The sequence below is a fragment of the Euprymna scolopes genome, chromosome 34, assembly GCF_053919585.1.
Source record: "Euprymna scolopes isolate OS-2025 chromosome 34, ASM5391958v1, whole genome shotgun sequence".
Classification (NCBI taxonomy): Eukaryota; Metazoa; Mollusca; class Cephalopoda; order Sepiida; family Sepiolidae; genus Euprymna; species Euprymna scolopes.
Genome location: NC_136515.1, coordinates 11555612 through 11567950, shown reverse-complemented (window position 1 = coordinate 11567950; position 12339 = coordinate 11555612).

Genomic DNA, 12339 nt, shown 5'->3' with positions numbered 1-12339 from the left:
AGCAATACTCCATACATGGGCGAATGGTGGGCTTATAGAGGTACAGGATACTTTCGGGTATTGGTAGTTGTCTAGCACTGGTAGAGAGAGCCCACATATCTTGCAGCGGCCCTGTCAATGCTTTCAATGTAATTGTTCCAACTCATGTTTTCTGTGAATGTTAAGCCAAGGAGTTTGAAAGATGTACTCTCAGATAAAGAGTCGTATGCAATTGCTATAGCTGGTAGAGAGGATTTCTTTAATTATTGAATTACACTAGTTTAATCTTGGCGGCATTGGACGTGGCCAACCATTTGTGCCCCCATTCCACTACAGATTGGAGGTCTTCGTCTAGTGTTTCTGCCATTTTTTAGAAATGTGTTCATTCGTCTTCCTGTCGTACATGCCAATCTATCAAAGAATAAGAAATAAAGGTGAGACCAGGACGAAAACAAAGGGTTGGTTAAAATAAAAGTAGGCGATGGGGGGGGGGAGAAATTAGGCAAAGAGTTTAAGTTGTAAGTAGCGGTTAGTAGTAATTAATACAGATCACCACGGCAACTGGTTGGAATGTCAGCATTGGTCGGCGTGTTGTGGTGGGAGAAGGGAGAACAGGTTGTAAGTGGAGTTTAAAGTGATAATGAGAGTGGTAGGCGGATGGAATTTGAATAATATTTTTTTCTTTTTTTTTGAAGTGTCGGACGCTAGGGTTGAAAATAGAAGGAGAAATTAAGGAATTATACGGTACAGTTTTTTTTTATAATATAAAAAAAGAAAAGAAAAACGTAAGAATATCAGTAAATTAATCAAATAATAACATAATAAAAAAATATTTAGGGAAATGTTTATGATAAGTTAGTGGACAATAAATAACCAACTAATAATTAGTAAGAAAGGACTTGATATATGTGGGATTTATTAATCAATAAATAGTAATATGTAGATTATTATGTGACAAATAATTAGTTGGTTAAAAGGTAAATCCTCATATTATTCAGTAATAGTAAGCTTGAAATTAATGGGGGGGGAGTATACGTACGTACACACACAGGCACACACATATACACACATATACACACATATACACACATACATACAAGAACACATACGCACACACATCAAATATTGGCTGGGAAATTCTGAATAGATCTAGTACCTGTAAATCAGTAAACTCCCCGTGTCACTTATGCCTAACTGAAAAATAACTGATTACTAATTTTAGAGATAGAGAATAACTTTTAGATAAAATAACCGAAACCTCACATTATAAATCTCACCTCTTAAGTAACTTCTCACCCCTCTAACAATATCTATACCCCCCCTAAAATAAAAAAAATATACCGTTCGCATATCAATAACGTAATTGCCCAATTATAGTAAACGCACAACTCACGTAATCCTTAATAACACACACCCTACTTACTATAGTGTATAGCCCCATACACTCTACAAGAACCCCGTCAAAGACCCACCATCATTTTCCCCCACCAATTGTTAACTGTATATCTCTTTCCCTAACTCTCTCCTCATTTCATTACCTAAAATCTAAATCCCGACCCTTAATCACATCTTAACCCTCCTTCCCCTCATACTACTACACAAGCACTGTTTTTAATTAACACACCGCATTTTACACCGAACTTCTCTATAAATCGGATCCCACTTTCACTTACCTACACCGCCTCCTACTCACACAAAAAATTTGCCTCAAAGCCCCACTACAAAACCTTCCAACCCCTTCCTAACTTTACCCTCTACGCCCCTTATGTGTCAGTCCTTTAACATGAATACTATAGACTCATAGGTGACCCTGTAGCCATATCTACCACACGTTTACAACCCATAACTGTCAGTAATATGTTTATCCTAATAATCCGCAAATCACTCAGAATTATCTCCTCATATTTTCTTATTGGCTAATTTAATTGCTATGTTTTGATTGCTAATGCTTTAGTGCGTCCTTATCATAATGACTTGCTCTTCTGTTTATTATTTACTTGTTAAAACTTATTATTTAATTTACAATCTCCATCATTTAAATTTTTTTTTTTTAATATTTACCTCTCACTAATTCTCTCTTTAATCATTATCTTTTCGATCCGAAGCTTATATATATATATATATATATATATATATATATATATATATATATATATATATATATATATATATATATATATATATTGTGTACAGAAAGTTGTTACCGTCGGTTTCAAGCCCGATAATAAGCCCCGTTTAAGGTATCCTTATCAACTTCTCTTCAGCGAATATTGGCTGAAGAGAGCTTGATAAGGATACCTTAAATGGACCTTATTATATTTTTTTGTGTTTTTTTAGCATGATCTTTCTAGCAATGTGGTTGTGTAGATGTAAAACTAAAAAAAAATGTACTATATTTAAAAATGCATACATTTTTTTTTTAAATATAGAAGGGAGGAATGTTACATTATAGGGGTGTCCCCTTTTCATGTAATTATAAAATGGAGAATTTAGTTTATAATGAAAAGGAAATAGCAATAGACAAATTCGAACCTCGTAATCTGGGTTTAGAAATAGATTACGTGTGAGAATTCAAAAATGTAAAGCAAACATTTGTTTAGAATATAGATAAAGTTCTAGGAATAGAGAAAAACTTTAGTTAGAGTTAGTCAGTCAGTGAGAAAACTCGGAGAGGGATAGTCAGTCGTCTAGGAGTGAGACGTCACTTCAAGGAAAAAATGTGAAACTTTGAATTCTTGATGATGGAATCACGGCCGTGTGAAGAATAAACCATCAAGTGTTTTTTTGTAAAGCTCGACTTGTGTTTATGACTCGTATACAAATGGAAAGTCCAATTGTATTATATATTTGTGTTATATATCTGTACATACACGTCTCAACATCACCATGTCCGAACTGTCTGAACACTATATCTTCACTCAAAGAGCTTTCTTCTTCTTCCATTCAACGCAATTAAGGAATGAACTTTTAATATATAAGAATCTCTCATAACATGAACAATCTATCTAAGTCTCTTCCAACATATCTCTCTAAGTCTCTTATTAACAAACAATCTCTCTCTCAGAGTCTTTCAACCTCCCTCACTGTAATAAGACTCCTTCTTAGCATCTCTATCTAAGACTCATCTTTTAATAAAACTCTCTCAATGAAAAAACAGTATATAACACGAGTTGATGCAGTTATTGCAAGTGATTAACTATTCTACTGACTAGATGGTTTTCTACCGAATGATAAAAAATATTTTTGTATAGTCTTAAAGGTTAAAAACTTCAAAGACTATATATATATATATATATATATATATATATATATATATATATGTATATATGTATGTGTATATATGTATATATATATATATATATATATATATAGTAAGTTTTATTATATATACGGCGATTTAGCTACACAGAATATTCTGCGTTTCATCCACTCTATGATTCTTCAGGCTTATGCAGCATAAGCCTAAATAATCCTTACGTGGATGAAACGCGAAATATTGCGTGTAGTGTAATCGCCATATATATTTTATAACCTACCAACTAGCTCTAACTACGTATTGAGCCCTGTTAAATTAAATATTTAAGTTTTCACATGAATTTGTACAGAAAAATGATGTAGTTATGGTTAAGAGTAATTAACAGTTGGTACAGCATATGTGTGTAAATCGTGAAAATAGTGTATATTTGCATGTGTTTATACTAGAAATTAAAGTCCTCCAATCAACGCAGTTATACACAATATAGAAAATATGCATAACACTTAGCGTAACCAGTCAAAGACACAATCATCAACTGAGAAAATATAAAGAAATAAATCATTAATGTTTGAACGTACATTATTGTAAGGGAATGTGCAAGTTAGATACCTCATATCGATGGCTGATTATATTAAGAATTCTCTTTTAATACGTGTACACAAAGTTTAACTTGGTTGAAATAAAATTTCGAAAAGTTGTCGAAATAAACGTTGTAATGGAGTGGTCTATCTTCCTCTAAAATGTCTGAAAGATTGTATGTCGCAAAAGAAACACAATTTTGTTAAAGAAGAGAAAGATATAATTTTGTCATTTCACGGAAACAAAACAGCAACTCATTATGATAAACACATATAATAACTGGCACTACGACGACGAGCATTTTTATAAATTACTACTTTTTGAGGAAGAACTAAGCATTGCGTTCGCCAAATGTAAACGGCTATAGCAAGGACTTGTTTAATTCTTCTCTTCGTTCGTCCCTGCCTTCCTTCGTGTTCTCTCATCTGCCTTACTCTTTCAATATAAATCATATTTACGCATTCAAGTGATGCGCTTATTACGCCACTACAGCATATGGTAATACAATTATGCTATAAAAAGGCTCATGTTTATATGTTTATAACTATAAATCTACTTAACAAAATAAAATACGCATCAAGTGCGCTTGAAAGCGAAACCACAACGTAACATTATGTTAATAAACAAATATTTATAATCTATATATCTACAATAATGAAGACGTGTGTGTGTGTCTGTCTGTCTGTCCGCCTGTCTGTTTCCACTCCCCTACGAAATAAGTCTGTAAATTTGCAGTGTTTAGACTCGCCATTTGATATACATGTTAATGAGATTTGGGAAAATCATTGTAATCGGTTTTCTGTTAGACATTTGGCTGTTAACTCGTCAGAGTCCACGGATTTGACCTTTGGAAACTCTACAAAACTCCTCGTCCAATTTAAGGTCTAAACACTTTAAATTTTAGATATAGGTTACTTTGATATGGATATACGTAAACATATTGATATGAGCTAAAAACAATAAATGTTAAGGTGTCATAATTGGGGTCAAATGATAAAAAATGGCCTCTACTCAGCCAATTTTCGTTTAAACATGTGAAATGTTACATAAAATATATTCAGAGTAATGGCAACATTTTCAATCGTTTTTTTTTGTGTTGAAAATGTACCTTCTTAGAGGGCAAAGTTAAAAAAGATTTAACCATTGCGATCTCTAGTAAACTATACGTCCAATTTTATGTCTAAATTAAAAAAAAAATACATAAAGGGTATTCAGACATGCAACAAGCTTTTTAATAATTTTTGAGGGCAAAAATTTGGCTGGAAAGAAGTAAAAGTTTACAGATTTGACCTTTTACAGAGTCTACGAAACTCCTCGTCAAATCTTCGGTTTGAACACTTGAGATTTTAGATGTAGGTTACTTGCACATCGTCAAATATTTTAATTCAATTTGAGCCCGAAACAATAAATGTTTAGGGGTCAAAATTGGGGTCATATAAAAGAAAAATGACGTCTGCGGTCTCTACAAACATTTGTCTACGAGAGTTAAGGAGGTATGTAGTATAGAAATGGCATTACCGTACATATTCATAGTTTTTAATATATACATATGCACATTACATAGGGTCCGAGCAAAGCCGGACGAAACTGCTAGTAAAATATATATTTTGGAGCAACAATCTATCCCCGGTATGTTGTCTTCTTTTTTATCTCTTTGTTTTTCTTGCCTTGTTGTATTTTGAAGAGAGAAAAGTATGTTTGTGAAGAACCACGTGTCGCATCTCAGCGGTTGTATTTTGAAATGTTAGGACTGTCCGTTGGCAATGCGAGATTAACGTCAATGGTGTTAGTTCCATTATAGAAACTTTGATTTAATTTGAATAAAATAAAATACGCATCGAGTACGTTTGAAAGCCAAATCCCAACGTCTTTCTAAAATTTTACAATATAGCAAGAAAGAAAAAGAGAAAAATGAAAGAAAACGACATACTAAGAATGAAGTTTTGTTTCGAAATATGTTTATATTATACATTTCAAATAAGTAAAATATGTCTTAATTTTTCTAATATTGCGTTGTCGTTTGGCTTTCAATCGCAATTGATGTATATTTTATTCTATTCAAATTAAATAAACGTTTGAAAAATAGAATTGTCACCCTTGACAAAAATATATATATATATAGAGTTACAGGTATTTATGAGTATAACTCGGGAATTAACCGAGGTTATAATAGTGCTCTATAAAAATCAGCAGGATATATTTTTTATTTGTATAGACAAATTTGCATAGTTGCCCCACAGGACACGCTACTGTTTCAGACAGGTGATTGATAAAGACCACAAGTCCTCGTAGGGCGACTTAATAAAGTGTGTACTCCATACATGAATAGAACTGGGATTAATGACGTAGATAAATAAATGTGATCTTCCATTAAAAAAGCTCCAAAATATATGAAGAATAAATAAAAGTTATTTTCTCCCCTAAAGAGAATATGCATGCATATTTAGCGAAATACAAAACAAACCAAGCTAAGTTTTCACCAACGTTTCGTCTTTATTCAGATATATTTTTTAAGGTGAATAAAATTAAGAAAACAAAACACCATAAAAATAATCGAAAATATATTTTTTATCCAATGAAATGTAAAATAGTGTTTCATTTTAGAAACAGAAAAATATTATTGAGAAATTTAAAAAAGAGGGTCGGCATAGCATTGTGAGTAAGAGTTTTTTTTAACGTCGCATAAACGTTATTGTATTCATTTATAAGAAGTCTTAAAATAAAGACTAAACGTTAATGAACACATGTCTATTTATATATATATATACATACATATATATATGTATATATATATACATATATATATATATATATATATATATATATATATATATATATATATATAAATGGAAGTCTGGTTTAGTGTTTTTTGAACTATTAAAAAAGTTAATATTACCTTATAAAAAAATAATTCGTCGGGGAAAAGATGACGAAAAATAACGATTCTTACTATAACACACTTTTTTTTTAATCGTTAAAAAATAACACAGAAAATACGATTTTAACTTTAACACAATTTTTTTATTCGTTAAAAAAGTAACACAGAAATTAATATAAAAGGAAATAAATGTATTTTTTCGTAATGCGGAATGTATTCGCAATTTTATTTCCGGTAGAAATGAGCGGTCCACGAGTTGATGACTTCCGAATTACAATATTTCATTGTCTGTTTAATCAATTATTTATTTGTTTTTTGACAACTTTTCGAATCTGTGTCTAGTACACCCCTCACTAAGATATTAATTGCAATGTAAGATTTTTTTTATTACAAAAAACACAAAAAAATATCTATTAAGCATTCCAACATTTTACCAACGTTCGGCTTAATCCATTGACTGCTCGTCGATCCCAAGCTCGGATTGATGGAAACTACTAGGGATCCTGGTCAGATTCTGCAAGAGTACCATTTTTTTCCATTTTTGTATATTTTTTTACACTTTTTAGAGGGAATTGCTGTACTAACACTATAAGAAACATGCCTTTTCTCTTTTTATTAGATATTTCCATTACACAAAATTGAGTCAGAGCCACGCGTGGCAAGATACAGCTAGTATATATATATATATATATATATATATATATATATATATATATATATATATATATATATATATATAAACACATGGTGCCTCAATAAGGTGTATATTGTCTTTAAATTATCTGAACTTGCTACATGAATACGCGCTGCCACGTTCCGAAGATATGTTTACAAATAAAGTGTATCTCTTCCAGCAAGATGGAAGACTGCCCAACTATCATCATAAGTAAGAGCATATATTGATAGTGACCTGCAAAACAGATTGTGTGGACGAATATGAAGTACGGTCCAAGCTCACTAGATTGACCCTCCCCCTTGATTTTTACTTGTTTGTTCGGGTGGGTGGGTGAAGGTGTGTAAAACGCAGGGTCCACATGAAAAAAAACGCGCCAAAATGAATGAGTTAAAAGCAACCATTGAAAGAAGATATGTTTACATCCCAACTGAATTGATTAGAAACTTTTAGCAGTGAGGGTTGTCAGCTGTTCGTTGATCACAATGTCTAATAATTTGAAAACATTCTATAATTAACTCGTTTTTATATTACTTAACAGTATTAAGATGATGAAACTGTTTTATTTTTATTCTTATAATAAATGTCGGTTTTATGGCCATTTAAAGAGCGTATACATTTAATTGGGACACCCCATATATATATATATATATATATATATATATATATATATATATATATATATATATATATATATACATATAATGCTTCCGTGTGTTAATTTAATTCTAACACAATTATGTAATTCTATAATTATGTAAATATTCAGAGATTATACATAATTTGTATAGATCATATAATTAAATCAAACAGATTATCTATTACATAACCATTCAACTCTAATGGGAAGCTGATGGATGCTTATTCTTAAAAGAATATGGATATTATGAAATCTTTCAAATATTATTTATATGGCTATAAGTTATAATTATGGAATAAGATTAGAAATATTTAGGCGTAAAGTATAAAGTATTCATTTTCTTATTTCAAAATATGGAAGCATAATCTTAAAATTTAGCGTTAGAATTTTCTAAGAAACAAAGTGTATTTTAGAAATGTAAATAGACACTTCTCATATTTTAAAGCGCGTATAGATATACTTATTATACCAATAGTGGGTATGCAGCAACTTATGTAATAATTCTGCTGTGTATAAAGTACAGCCATCGTTGCGAGAGTTAATAAAATCCATGGAAAAATCGGTATATCTGTGTATCAATTTATCGTATGTGCCCGCAGCTAAACATGTACATGGAAATATGACTATTAGGAAGTTGTTCTTTCCAATAGGATACGCACATTGAAGGAGAAAATGCGTTCGCGCCATATTGTCGAGGAGCTCTGTTGTATATACTGTCAACAGTGTTTCGACTAGAAAAAAGTTGGTTTGCTATTACTACACCTTAAGACTGCTAAAAATTATAAATTTGTAGATTTTACTTTGCCACGTAAAGATTCTGCGTTATCTTCTCTAGATATATTGGAGTTCCTTACATACTATTTTAGCCCGAACGCCTCCCTTTCCTTTTAATAATGGAAATACAGAGATCTGGTGAAAAAATGACAAAGATTAATTCCTAAGCTATGCGGACGTAGTTTATAAGCACTGTGACGAATTTACACTATCAATCTCAGTGTGGATAATTTCAAATATCTAGCGTTTGCGCTAAGACTTAATTTGGGGTGCGACGCGAAAATCCCAAGGTGCCTTATAAAACTTTAAAACTGATAGATTTTAACTCAGGAAAAATACCAGAAAACTGCCAGAAGTTTATCATTTAAGAAACTGCGCTAATTATATCGAATTTGGCATCGTCTTCATTAAAAATATGGCCAAACACTCTAAATAACGAACCCAATAAATAAAACACATTCTAGAAAAAATAACGAACCACATCTGTCACATTTTTCAATATTTTCAGAAAGAAACCACTAGTAAACTTTTTCATTGGATAAGACACTGCCAATATACACAGACATTACAGAAAAGAATAGACCCCTGTAAAATCAGTTATTTTCAATGAACATATAGTTTATACTACATGATATAAATAACTGGTAACAAATTTAATAATTTGGTTTACATTTCCTTTGACGCATTTTCTGTCTGATAGTCTCTTTCTAGGCAGTCCGTGAATCAGTTGACGAATATCATCTTAAGGAATTCCTTGCTATATCTGACGCAATAATGATAAAAGTTAAAGATTAGAACATGGCTGATTTTATTTGGAATGTTCTGGTCTAATATACCCCAAAATATTTAAATTAGATGAATATTGGAAATTTACTTGGTCATAAATGTTTAATTATCCCAATTTTGCAAAACCAATGTTTTGTCGCCCTAGCAAATTAGCAATGCACACAGTCTTCCATGAATAGATATAGCATTTTGTACATTTCATGACTTCGTATTGTTTGCATTGAATCCTTCATATAATATCGAATCATATGCAGAATTGATGTTTACTTCGTACTCAGTAAGGTCTGAGAGATAATACCTCAAATTTAACCGCATATTCTAAACGAGAACCCCTTCCCCGTTTCAACATATACTGAAGTTTTTTACGCTAAATTTTGCTAAAAAAACGTCCATACCCATGCCGTACGACTGTCACGAAATAATGAATAAAGGAAAATGGCATCTGCCCAAATGTCCATGGGTCTCTTCCCGTACTCAGAAACTCAATCATTTCTGCGCTTGATATTAGTTCTACCATATTAACGCCTACATGTGAATATCAGATATTTGTAACCTGACTTACCCCAACTTGTGTTGTAAGAGGTTTTCCACCAATGTTTCTCTTCAACATGTCTTGTCAGAAGACGCGGGTATTGTTCAGATGACCCGGTACCACTTGGATAAAGTTTAGTGCACTATTTGTTGTCGCCGGTGAATTGTAAAATAGCTTTATTAACAGTGAAAATGGTGTATTGATATACAGGGTGTTCCAAAAGTCTTGCGCACATTTCAAGTCGTCATATCTGCTTAATTTGCCCAAGACTTTTGTAACACCCTGTATTTCCTCCTATTTCCGGTGACTTATACCGTCGCCATATTGACTCGTGATTTGTACTTTAAGAGAATCTGATATGTGTCATCATGCCGGCTTTGTTCATGGCATGCTTTACTGTTGTAAAATTCAATTTTACTTAGATCTTCCAAGTTATTTTAGCACTTTTCTTACCTGTAAATATAAATAATCTTTCATTAATCTTCGGGAAGTAATTTATTTTAGTGTCTATTTTTTCTGCTATGATTGTGTATCTGAAAAAATGTTTGACACGTAACTATAAGGAATTGCAGAAATAAAATTAGAAGTAAAAGTCGAATGCGTCTAACAAAATGGAAATATTGAAGAAAGATTACGAAAAAATGTGACGGTAAAAATTCTGGACAAAGAAATAAAAAGTGCATTTGACTCAGGGTAAGATGTTTTGATATTAAATTTAAAGATATCGAAGAAATTAAATCGACTTACAATGCTGAGATCACACAAAACAGAAAAGAGTATAAACGGTAGATAAATTCAAACTATTTTGGAAAAAATTCAAAAGGTAAGAACGTATGCACTAAGAAATTCCTCGTACCTACTGGACTCAGACATACAATCAATAATTTCTGAAAAAACAAAAATAAAACAGACGCAAAAATTTTTAAAAACAATGTAAATCGAACATTTCCTTGTCCTTCACAAGAAATGGTCAACCAGAAGGCGCACACAAATGGTTCTGTTGTCGAGCGTACAAATATATAACTCTAATTAAACTAGAGCCCGTCCACAAACCAAGATACCAAAGTATTTTATCGCTAGGCTTAAAGTAATGACACTTCCGTCAACCTACACAGTAGTACCGGATACTAAAACTTCAGTTACCCCACCAGATACGGTCGCCACTCGATTTTTCTAGTATACAACATTATTTACCGACGGTAAACGTATCTCAAGGATATTTCATTCATTAAATTAATAACAGCGAATCTGTTTTCCACATGACTACTTAACACGGTGGCTCGTCAAAATAAACACTTAATCATGTTAACAGCACTAGTGGAAACTAACAAAATATATCGCTTTTTGATGGATACACGCGAACAGTTTTCGTTATGATATCCTTCATTAATTAATATGCAGAGACTACACAAAAAAATAACATTCGCGCAAGTAAAACGTGAGAAAATTGAAAAGAAAATCGGTTTCCTTGCATTTTAAAAGAAATATAAATTGTCCTGAACAATCAATATTTCAAGAAGTAGAGGCTATTAAAACAAATTCTACACATTGAAAAGTGGCCGAATTAACAGCGTTATCTTTGAAGGAACAGTTTATACACAATAAAAGTCCAGGCGGTTTACAAGAAAATAACACAGTTTGTTCCTCGATTAGACAAACAGCGTACATTGTTGTATATTTCTATAAATTTATTTTTCTCTATTCAATTATTCTTTTTGTAACCCTTTAAACGGCGTTATAACTATTTCCAAATATCTAATTCGAAAATATCCTCATCTTAAATGTGCACTAATACATATTTTCGTCAAAACGCTCTGAATTATTTTAGGACACAAATATGTTACATGCAAAAGATGAGATAATATTTATAATGAGCGGGATCAGTACAAATTGCACAGGGAACACGGTCATATATAATATATTAATATTGGCATTCTGTAAAATGTCAGTGTAAATGGAGATGCTCTGATATTACTGTAAGTACTTTTCTAAGTCAGCACGAATGTCCAACAAAGTTCTACTGTAAACTAAGCTTAAATATGATATTTTTACTCCTGCAGACGTCTTATATATTATTATTATTATTATTATTATTATTATTATTATTATTATTATTATTAGTAGTAGTAGTAGTAGTAGTTCTTGCAGATGTCGAATATATTACTATAGAGTTAATGTTCTATCGATGTTTATATGTTATAAAGTTGCGATTTAATAAATAAAGAAATATATCCACATAACT